At 39.0% G+C, this 11,214-nt stretch overlaps 2 long non-coding RNA genes across 2 annotated transcripts; both read left to right on the top strand.

Annotated features, from left to right (window-relative positions):
- Positions 1-4,934: 4,934 nt before the first annotated feature.
- Positions 4,935-7,745, top strand: LOC141362155 (uncharacterized). Its single transcript, XR_012368153.1, has 4 exons — positions 4,935-5,450; positions 6,185-6,226; positions 7,393-7,465; positions 7,568-7,745. It is a non-coding gene; the product is annotated as an uncharacterized lncRNA (long non-coding RNA).
- An 889-nt stretch (positions 7,746-8,634) lies between these two features.
- On the top strand, positions 8,635-9,789 carry LOC141362151 (uncharacterized). The gene is made up of 2 exons (XR_012368144.1): positions 8,635-8,674; positions 9,273-9,789. It is a non-coding gene; the product is annotated as an uncharacterized lncRNA (long non-coding RNA).
- Positions 9,790-11,214: the final 1,425 nt, after the last annotated feature.

Raw genomic sequence — 11,214 nt, 5'->3', positions numbered from 1 at the left:
ATTGTTTCCATGTATAATTTGATTAGTAAAATGTCACATTAATAATTAGGCAAATAAATCATATCATTTACATGTTGAATGCATACATTTATATTGTTTTTATTTACTTTACATACTGACTTTACATACATTTATTGACATTTATTAGCACTGTCTGCAGTTTCATCCACGACGCTAGCCTAGCTTACTATATGAATGAATGAATAAATTAACGATCTAAAAAATATATTAAACTCTGTAAAACTGAAACAAGGAATGTGGTGTATAATTGTATGAAATGTATGATGAAAATCAAGCAATTTTGCCAAGCAAATATCAAGAAATAGGTTGTAGCAGTTTTTATTTCGACTGTACTTGAGAAATCCGCGATGGGACTGCGCGAAAAGCTTCAGCGATTCCTTATAGGACAAAATTGCTGTCAGTCAAAAGGAGACGCAGGCCGTTTAATAGACCCTCCAATCATCACGCAAAAGCCCCGCTTCCAGGCCTGCCCACTCCTCATTCACCTCCAGAGAAGCTGAGCTTCCATGGGCGGGACATAATCGCAGCATTTATCCAATGACCGTCTAGTTTCGAAGCGCTGAAAAAAACAGTTCAAAGCAGCCCCATTGAAGTCAATAGAAGCTGGGCTTCAACAAGGAAATGCACTGACTGACGCTACGGGAATGTATGAGAAGGAGATTGAGTCAGGCGGCCTGCTGTATGTAACTGATTCTAAACGAACTCGTCTTTGAGATGAACGTTTTCTAACGTATTTTTAGTCAATAAAATGTTAATATAATGGTACATATTTGACCATTCATTTTTTGACATTATAGGGGAAGCCGAGCTTCCCTTGTAGTCTTAAAGAAATTGCCACTGCCCGAGAATTCCCTCAAATTTTTGTTACAGTGGTGTATATTCACCCTAAAGCGAATTAGGCTAACGTGAGGCAGTCTGTTGAACGCGTTGTATCTAAGTTGCAAAATGTTTCACCTGATGCTCCTAATTTCATCATGGGCGACTTTAATCATTGCTCTTTGAAGCACACTTTACGGAACTTTCAACAGTATGTTACCTGTGCAACACGATTTAACAAAACTCTAGACTTATGTTATGGTTCTGTCAGGGGTGCATACAAGTCGATTAGTTATCCACCCTTGGGTATGTCTGATCATAATACTGTGGTTTTAATTTCTGTATATAAAACGGTTCTGAAAAAGCATAAAGTGGAAAACAAACTTATTAGGAAATGGTCTGCAGACTCAACTTTAGCTTTACAAGGATGTTTTGATTCCACAAACTGGGAGGTCTTTGAAAACTCTTGTGCTGATATTGATGAATTAACAGATGTTGTAAGCAGTTATGTAAATTTTTGTGAGGATATGTTAATCCCTCAAAAAACAGTTAGAACATTTGCCAATACAAAGCCATGGATTACTAATTCTATAAAGTCACTTATTATCGAAAGGAATAAGGCATTTCACGCAGGTGACTTGGATAGGAAGCATGTTTTGCAAAAACAAATAAAGTTTGAAATTAGGAAGGCCAAAAATAAGTACAAAGACAAAGTAGAGGATGGTCTTAGACGGAATAGACTTGGCTCTGCCTGGGAGAGTATGCACACTATAACCGGGTCTAAGAGTAAAGGTAATACTCCCATGAAATTCGTCGGTTACCAGTCTGACTTAAACCTGGCTCAAGATTTGAATACTTAGATTTGATGTGAAGGATTTAAGTAATGAAATGAATGTTCTTAGAAATGAGACAATGTGTAATATGGATTGTAAATTTTTTTATCTGGATGATGTAATACAAGGTTTTAAAAAGAGCAAGGTGGGGAAAGTCTCTGGACCAGATAAGATAGGGGGACCTTTAAAGACATGTGCGAATCAGTTGGGCCCTGTATTTTATAATATATTCCAGAAGTCAATTCATCTTCAAAAAATACCCAAGCTTTGGAAAGAGGCTATAATTGTGCCTGTAGGAAAGACAAGTTATCCTAAGAGCCTAAATGATTTTAGATCTGTCGCCTTGACATCATTGGTGATGAAATGTTTTGAAAAATTGGTCAGGGATGAACTTGTACTTAAAACCCAAAGTCTTTTAGATCCACGGCAGTTCGCTTATCAAGCAAGAAGAGGAGTTGAGGATGCTTCCTCCACCCTGTTGAATCTGATCATGAAACATTTGGAGGGACCAAAAACCCATGTTAGACTTCTTTTCGTAGATTTTTCATCAGCTTTTAATACTATTCAGCCCCATGTTTTAAGAAAGAAACTTTATTTAAATTTTAAGATAGTGGGGTGGTTATTAGACTTTTTAAGTGACAGAAAGCAGAGGGTGAGAGTAAATAACACATTTTCAGATGCTCTTATCACATCTACACTGAAAAAAATGATTCATTGAATTTAATAATTTTTTTTAAGGTAAGTGGTTGCAATCAATTTATTTAAGCTACATTTAAACAAAAGTTTATATTTTATATTACGTTACTAATATTTTTTGTTTATATGTAGCTTAACTAAATTGACTGCAACCACTTACCTTAAAAAAATTGATTAAATTCAATGAATAATTTTTTTCAGTGTACAGGTTCTCCGCAGGGATGTGTTCTCTCGCCCCTGCTTTACATTCTGTACACTAATGATTGTGTAAGTAACACCCAGACAGGTTCATTTTAAAATTTGCGGATGACACCGTTATCGTCAGTCTCCTGAGTAAGGATGAGAACTGTCATGGTCCAGTAGTGAATGATTTATAACATGGTGCGATAGTGCCTTTTTGCGAGTGAATATAAAGAAGACCAGGGATATGGCTATTGACTTCAGATCGAGTCATTCAACACCTGCTCAGTCAACTATAGTGAAAGGTCAGAGGGTGGAATGGGCTAGCACTTTTAAGTATCTTGGGCTTATTATCGACAACAAACTGCATTTTGATACTCATGCAGAAGCACTATGCAAAAAAGGCCAGCAACGGCTACACTGTCTTCGGAGGCTCTCAACTCTTAATATTAGCAGGAATGACTATCTATTATAGATCTTATATTGAATCATTCTGTACTTTGTTTCTCTATGTGTTGTTGGTATGGTAATCCAGTGTTTCCCATACATCGGCTCTACTTGGGCGGTGCGCCCAGGTAAATTGCGACCCGCCCAGGTAAAAAAAATCACTTTACGAATTTCCGTATTTTCTGAACTCGACTGGATGACCCGTGTTTTGGAGAGAGCGAGAGAGAGCGAGAGAGAGAGAGAGCGCGAGCGAGAGAGAGCGCGCGCGAGAGATCGAAAGGTGGGGGCCGGGTGACCGTGAAGATGATGCACGCGTCATAAACTCATCATCCAGCGCGGCAAACTGGATCAACTGCAGCACATACTGAGGTAACTGAGCAGCCAGGGAACTACACTGCGACCAAAATGGTTGCATATGCTTATGTGCATATGTGTTTATAGCATCCAAGTTGGCTTCATTTTGCGTGCAAGCACGTTGTGTCTCTCCCGTTGAGTGTCCGTTCACATGCTCTCTGTTTCTCAATGAATTGGGTGCGACGCGAAGCAACCTCAGTGTCACATTGTATCCTTTCATGTTTCTGAACTTGAGCAGAGTTTTACCATTAGAGGTCTTTCTTCACTGAGGACGCGGGACCCATTTTTTTATAATCTTACAATTAATAGACCATATCTTTACTAAAATCTAAACAGTTTGCACAGAGATTGTAGCAAAAAGCAGTGCTAATACTGAATGAGCAAAGCTCTAGCTGACTCAGGATATAAAAAACGCAAAGCTGTAATGTAAAGTCTGTCATCGGGACAGCAAGTAGACTTTTAAATCTGAAATAATGAGTGGATTAAGCTTTTTTAATCGGCAAAAGAGAAATAGAAAGCAGAAGCAGTAAAAGTGCCTAACTAATAGAAATTATTAACATTATAACATCAGTCACATTTATAATCTATAGACCTGCACTGTCTATTAATATACTGTACATAGTATTGTATATAATTGAGTTTGATAAAAGGGTCATCAAATTGCTTCATATATCAGTGCAAATTGCAAAAACATAAAGTGTTTTCGTGGTGCTTTAACAAACAGTGTCAGCTTTGTTTATGGCAAAGAAAGTTTGGGGTGGTTAGATTAATGAACTATAATGTGAAATTAATATTAATGTTTAATAAATCAAAGTATTGTGTTGTGTCACACATTATTAGTTCTTTGTCACATGTATAGTAGACCATTTTTTGTCGGTGGATATAATGATTGCCCTTTTCACGAGCTACCACCACAAGTAAATTTCAGATCTGTGGGAAACCCCAGCTAGCATGTATAATCGGCCCGAGCTCGGCTGCCCTGCGGCAGGTGCGGCTCAGACTCGGCATCGGCGTGTGTTAACCGAGCCGATTGTGCCCCGCAGCTCGCTCTGGCACATTCATTTTTGTTCTGGCTGTAAGCACTGGGCCGATTCATGTTCACCGTAACTGGTAACCCAGCTCTGGCTGTATGATCTGGACCACTTTTGGAAATGACTCGGCTTATGTTAAATCAAGGATGGTTTTAATGGATGCCATTCAATGTAGGCGACTTTCTTTAACACAAATGTAGATTTTTAACTCCAACCGTTTTAGTCTGTCCATAACAAAAGACAGTAAAAAACAAAACATGCACAGACAAATCCCAATTAAACCCTGCTGCTCGTTGATGTCCTAAGACACGAAACGATCGGTTTCTGTGAGAAACCGAACTGTATTATATAATTTATACCTCTAATACGGCGCCTTCTTCTTCTTTTGAGTTTTAATGGCGGGTTGCGAAGCAACGTCATAGTTGCATACTGCCATCTACTGTATCGGGTGCACGGCTTGAGGGCTATACAGGGACACCCGAAACTGTAGGTGGCGGTATGCACCTATGAAGTTGCTTCGCAACCCGCCATTAAAACTCTAAAGAAGAAGGTGCTGTGCACGGGCTCATTTGACTACGCATAGTACTGTATTAGAGGTAAAAAATTATATAAATTCTGTTCGGTTTCTCGCACAAACCGATCGTTTCGTTTCTTAGGATATCAATGTGTCGTCACGAGCGGCAGGGTTTAATTTGAATTTGTCTGTGCATGTTTTTACTGTCTGAGATTTTGTTACTATTCACATGCATACAGACTGAAACGGTTGGAGTTTCTACATTTGTGTTGTACTGAAGAAACAAAATCACATACATCTTGGATGGCCTCGGAGTAAGCTGATAAATATAAAAAATTCATTTTAAGATGAATCCCATACGTTGGCGGCTGTTTTAAACTGGGTGCTCGGCTCAGACCCTTTTGCCAGTATGAAGCCGATTTCAACGGTAACTGCAGAAAGCGTCAGCACGCTCAGCTCATCACTGGAGTAACGTCTGTACAACGGGTGAGATAAAACTCAACGCCTGACTAAATCATCCATTCCCTTTTCGATCCTACGCCATACGTTAAACTTGAGGTAAGTCTTGTGTTCAGTTTCCTTAAAAAGCATCAACATTCACGCTAAGCATAGTTTCAATCGAGTTCCCGTCACATCATATATTAACTCTATTTCGAACTGTTGCTGATTACATGTTGGTTATTATTGATTCGTTCATGTTCCTTTGACATGTTCATGTACTTTTTTCCAGATGAAACAAACATAAAGAATTCATAATTCATTTAAGAATTATTAACTAGGACAACATCAAATTATTTATCATGTCTGAGAAAAGTAAGTTAGTGCAAATTTTGGATAATTTGAAAGTGGCTCCAACTTTTATGGCGCGAACGAAGCTAGCATTGACTAGCTGGGATGTTAAATAATGGGACGCAATTTTTATTAAATGCAATTTACGTGATTAATATTTACAAGCATAGTGTTCTTTGGAAAAAAATTAAGTGGAACAAAATGTTAGCTGGTAGTGCTGTGACAAATCGCAGTTGATCCGAACCACGGTTCGGCTCGCATGTGATTCGCGGATTAATATATACCAGTGTATGGAATGTCACAATTATAGATTTGTGTGTAAACTTAAACATGTCTTGATGGACCCTAATTTATGCACTGTGCAGTTATGCTGGTAGTTGGGTAATGTCATAATGGTTATTGGGTTGGGCTTGGACTAAAAAAGGGAAATTGTAATGGTTTAGTATAATAAGACATTATGTATGGTTTTGTACAATGCTTATCTTTTTTTCTTTTTTCCTCAGGTAATCTTGCTTTTGCTCTTCTAAAATAAACACTGCTCTTAGGTAAGAATGGCTGATCAAATGCATTATTTTAAATCTAATCTGAGACACAAAGCAGTTAAATCGTTGTCTAATTTGCTGCAAGGTATTAAGAACGACAGTAAGCTTGTTGACGATGATCTGACTGATGACTGATATGTGTGATGAGATTAAAACTAGGGCTGTGCAAAAAAATAGATCGTGTATCGATATTTCGATCTCTACTATTGATATTTTAAAAACCATCAAATCCCTCTGTGTGCGTCAAACCGCTGCAGTAGTTGTCACTGTCCAGTTGTCTGCCATATTCGGCCAATGTCTCAGAAGTTAGAGGGAGTGAGAAAATGGCAGAACATTTAAAAACACCTGCAGCTTTCAAAGAGCTGCAGGTGTTCAGCTCTATTTTTTACATTTTTGATTGTATTGTGATATACAATATAAGCAACGCAATATAAGTACAACAGAACAAAGATACAAATGAAGAAATCTGTGCATTTCAGGTAGGTCTAACAGTATTTTTCAGATACAGAAATTGAAAAAAGTAATCAAATGTAAAATAACACGGCATATCTTCACTAATTAGGATTAACCTTTATTTAATCTGCACAAAGTTACAAATCGTTATTCAGTGAAAAGCAGGGAGTGACTTCCTCTTTTGTAGTTTGATTAACATTTAAAAACACAGACAGGTGAAGGTTACTACCACTTTAAGACTAATGCACGGATCAAATTATGATAGGCAATGAATGACTTCTTTTTCTACTTCTTCTCATAACCGTCTGTTTACTCGCAAAGGCCGGCATTTTTTTAAAAAATGTGTGAATTTGCAAGGAGAGAACTAGAATTAATTTCGTAATTTGCACGCTGTCGCGCAGCTGTAAGCGCTTCCAGTGTGTGCTCTTCTCACATAGCGCATGCAAGTTCTCTTTCGCTTGAATGCTTAAATTGACAAGGCTTAAAAATGCGTGCAAAATGTAAACTTTTATGATCATGCAGCACTGGCCCAATCGGGACATTGACAGTTCCTTCAACGGGAATGCTTTTCAGATGTAATGTAATGAAAATAAATACAGAAAAACGATGAGAATTGATATTGAATTGACCACATTTAAAAAATAAATTCACTTTTTTTTGCCTATTCCTATTTGGTATATGTGATGAGATTAAAACATATTTTTCTTTTCTTTTAGCACACCCCACCCTTACATGGCACACAAGTATATGACACACAACACAGGTCTTCTCAGGAGGCTGTGCCTACAGGTAGGAATTATACAAAGTGATCTCTCTCGGTTTACTCTGACATATCTACGTACAATGTTTTGCTAGTAATCTGCTATGCCTGCTTTTTCTTGTGTTCTACAGCAATAGGCTTTATGCCCAGCTGCACTACTTCCTGAACTTCAGCCAGCTCCTTGTTTCCTGTCTGCCATTATTGGACAAACTGATTAATCCAGGTGTGCCTGAGCTTAGTAGTCACAACAACAATAATCAGACACACCTGGATTTATCAGTTTGTCCAGTAATGGCAGACAGGAAACAAGGAGCTGGCTGAAATTCAGGAAGTAGTGCAGCTGGGCATGAAGCCTATTGCTAAGGAGATCCTCATCCAGCTCGATTTTATTAGAGAGCAGCAATTGCAGACTTCAGCCCAGACCCAACACATTTTGGGCTCCCACTTTCAACTATTGAGGAGCTACAATGTTTGTAGGAGACATTAAATAATCCAGATGAGAAGAAGAATTTGGTGAGTTAAATTAAGGTTTAATCAGATCATTCCTAAAAGTCAATCCTCATTTTCACTCATGCTATATTCCTTAAATAACTAATAAGGTACATGTCTTTTTGTTTCAGACTGTTTTTCCTGGAATGGTCGGAGACAAGACTCTTAAAGACACCGTGGGGTGGGTCCTGAAAAAAACAATGAACTCTTCGTGGCGAGACTCATCAATTGAAGTGGGGTCAACTGAAAGCCTGGGCTGCGTTCAGCGCCGACAAAACGTTGCACAACGTTTATTAAACAGAAACGGTGATGCGTTGAACGCCCTGTTGTGATGACGTAAGCGTTGCAACTACGGTAGCTGAGAGGCCATATTTGTGTTCTTTTTTAAATGTTTCTGAGGACTGATGAAATCGTTATAAATGTGTGTTTAATACTGTAAAATACCCTCGATGTTACAGTCACTGACCTTGGTGTCCAGAATGAAAGACAACATTCCAACTTGAACCCATTGAGCGAGCTGTCTCTTTACTATCGCTTGGTTTTTTACATCTTGCCGCTGATTGGGCCGACATTTCTGACACACCCACCAAACAAGAGAAAACGCTTCTAAAACCTGTTGCATTCCGTTGCACACCGTTTAAAGGAAACATGTCGTTCAACCCGGAAACCGTAGCAAAACGTTGCGCACCGGTGTGAGATTGAACGTGCCCCTGCATTCAAAGGGCTCACTTTGAAAAGTGTGGTTTTGGGTGAGTATCAGTGCTGGAAACGGCACTGTAGTGACATCCCAGGGCTCTACAGTGCGACTGACTCGATCAGTGGCTGGTTGCATAAACCTTTAAGACTAGTCTTAAAAGTTAGTCATTTTTTTTTCTTCAAGACTGATCATAATTGTATTTCTATACTCAAACTCTATTTAAAACATTAACATCATAACATTATCATAAATTGAAATGCATTAATGCTACTTCTGAGCCTCATTAAACAGTCTGTAAATATAACTAAATCCCGCATTTCTGTTATATGCCACCTCTGCAGTGCAAAGATGAATTGTGTTGCTACTGATTTCATTTGATTGGTAACTTATTCTTACTGATTGCCTCTTATTATTCTAACTCAATTTATGAATTTGAAATTTAATAAGGTTAAAATTTTATAGTCAAATATCTCCTTATAATGGGAAGGTTATTTTGTCATTGATCAGAATGTGCTCCTAAATTTTTGAATGTGCTCCTAAACTAAAAAGAAATGTAAGCGTAGAGCCCTGCATCCAAAATAAGTTTTGGTTGTTTTATGAGTAACATCACATGGTCATGCTGACCTCTTCTATCTTTGTTTTTTTTTCAGATGCAGTCCGCCGGAATGCCCTGACCAAAGATAACACAGAAAAGGAGATAGAGCTCCTCATCACCAGGTGGTCGGTGCTAGCATATGACAGGGATGGTGGCCGAATCCAGACAATAGACAGACAATGAATTAAAATGTTTTAAATTTAAAAATGTTGATTTTTGGAAAATTCGTATTTGAACTGATTGTGTGTGTGTGTGTGTGCACCTGGTAATTATCACGTTGTGTCCCCACAAAGATAGGAATACCAGTATTTTTGTGACCTTGTGTCCCCATGAGGAAACAAGCTTATAAATCAAACAAAATGATGTTTCTTGTAAATGTGAAGTAGGAGAAGGGTTTCTGTGATGGTTGGGGTTAGGGAATGGGGTAGGTAAGGAGAATAAAATATACAGTTTGTATGGTATAAAATGCATTACGTCTATGGAATGTCCCCACAAAACATGAAAACCTGTTTGTGTGTACGAGAGAGAGAGAATGTGTGTTCAAGTGAATAAAAAATGCATTAAACATGAAATCCTTGTTCTTCCTTGTGTGTTTTATTTTCAGTTAATGTTGCATAATGGTTGCTTAGCAATTTTAGTATTAACCAATCAATAAAATCAATCAATTAAACAAGCCCAAATAAGGAACAGGATTGGAGGGGAGCTTACGTCCTCTCACTCGGGGTTCCGCAATCGAGCTGCGTTAAAACTGAGTGCTCGGCCGTGTCTTCGGGGCGCGTTAAAACCGAGCGCTCGCAGAGCAATCGGACCTAGATTCATGCCGAGGATCGGCCGAGTGTTCCAGCATTAATCGTTCCGCTTTCGGCCCGCGCAATTTTTGCTAGCTGGGACACTGTTAAATGTGAAGCATCGGAACTCATTGAATGGCATTGTTAACCAGGATAGCAAGATTTTTGGTTTTAAGCAGACTGGGTTATCAGACAGTTTTGAGCGGTTCGTTTTACAGAAAGCTCATTCGCTGTTCCACGAGCTCAAAATGCTTCCATCTGGGTTACGTTATTGTATGCCTAAAATTAAGTGTAACCGGTATGGATTTTCTTTTATTCCTACTGCAGTAAGATTTTTAAACCTGTGAGATTGTTGTGTGTATTGTTTATGGATTGTTTTTAGTATGATGGTGTGTGTGATGCTTACAAATTTTCATGTTGCATAAAAAATTGCCCTCTGGGCTTACAATAAACTTGAACCTTGAACCTTAATTTTTATTATTTGGTTAACATGTTTATGTATGTCATTGAGAAGAGGGGTAAATATGAGATTAAAGATCAAAATAGGAGATTATACTATAGCCATACCATAAGCATATCCAACATGTATTTGTCTAGTGCCTAGTGGCAAAAACTGTGCAGAATGTGGACTCTTGAATGTGCACTTAGGTTGGTTGTTCTCTCACATGCACTACACTTTCCTTAAAGTGTAGTGCATGTCTCCGGACGTCCACAAGCGACCGAGGCATGCAACAAACGAGCGCTCCACGCGATGCAGCTTCACGGACCGTAAACGAGTGAACGGAGACGCCATTGCCCAACATGAAAGCGATCGGGAAGCTGTGGAGGAGCCGCTGCCCGGCCTTCGCAGATTCAGCATGCCCCACATCACCCTGGACCCAGACGTTCGCAGGCGACTGAGGCGTACCACAACCGAACACCCCACGCGATGCAGCTCCGTGGAGCGCGTTCGGGTAAACAAAGACGCTATCGCCCAGCATGAAAGCGGTAAGACTCCGCTTGTTATTGTAACATGTACTACTTGCTACATGTATAGTTTAGCTTCTGCCGTTAGCATAGATGGGTTTACATGAAGTGTATTGAAGTATTAAGATTAACTGAGAAGGTTGCTGAACTAGAATCGCGCATCCGAACGCTAGTTGAGGATAGCAAAACCGCTAATGTTACTGTTGTAAATACTGTATCGAGCGAAAAGACTAATGGCTCAGT

This window comes from Misgurnus anguillicaudatus, chromosome 25 (genome assembly GCF_027580225.2).
Source record: "Misgurnus anguillicaudatus chromosome 25, ASM2758022v2, whole genome shotgun sequence".
NCBI lineage: Eukaryota > Metazoa > Chordata > Actinopteri > Cypriniformes > Cobitidae > Misgurnus > Misgurnus anguillicaudatus.
Note: the sequence above shows the minus strand (reverse complement) of the source record. Positions and strands in the feature narration are given on the sequence as shown.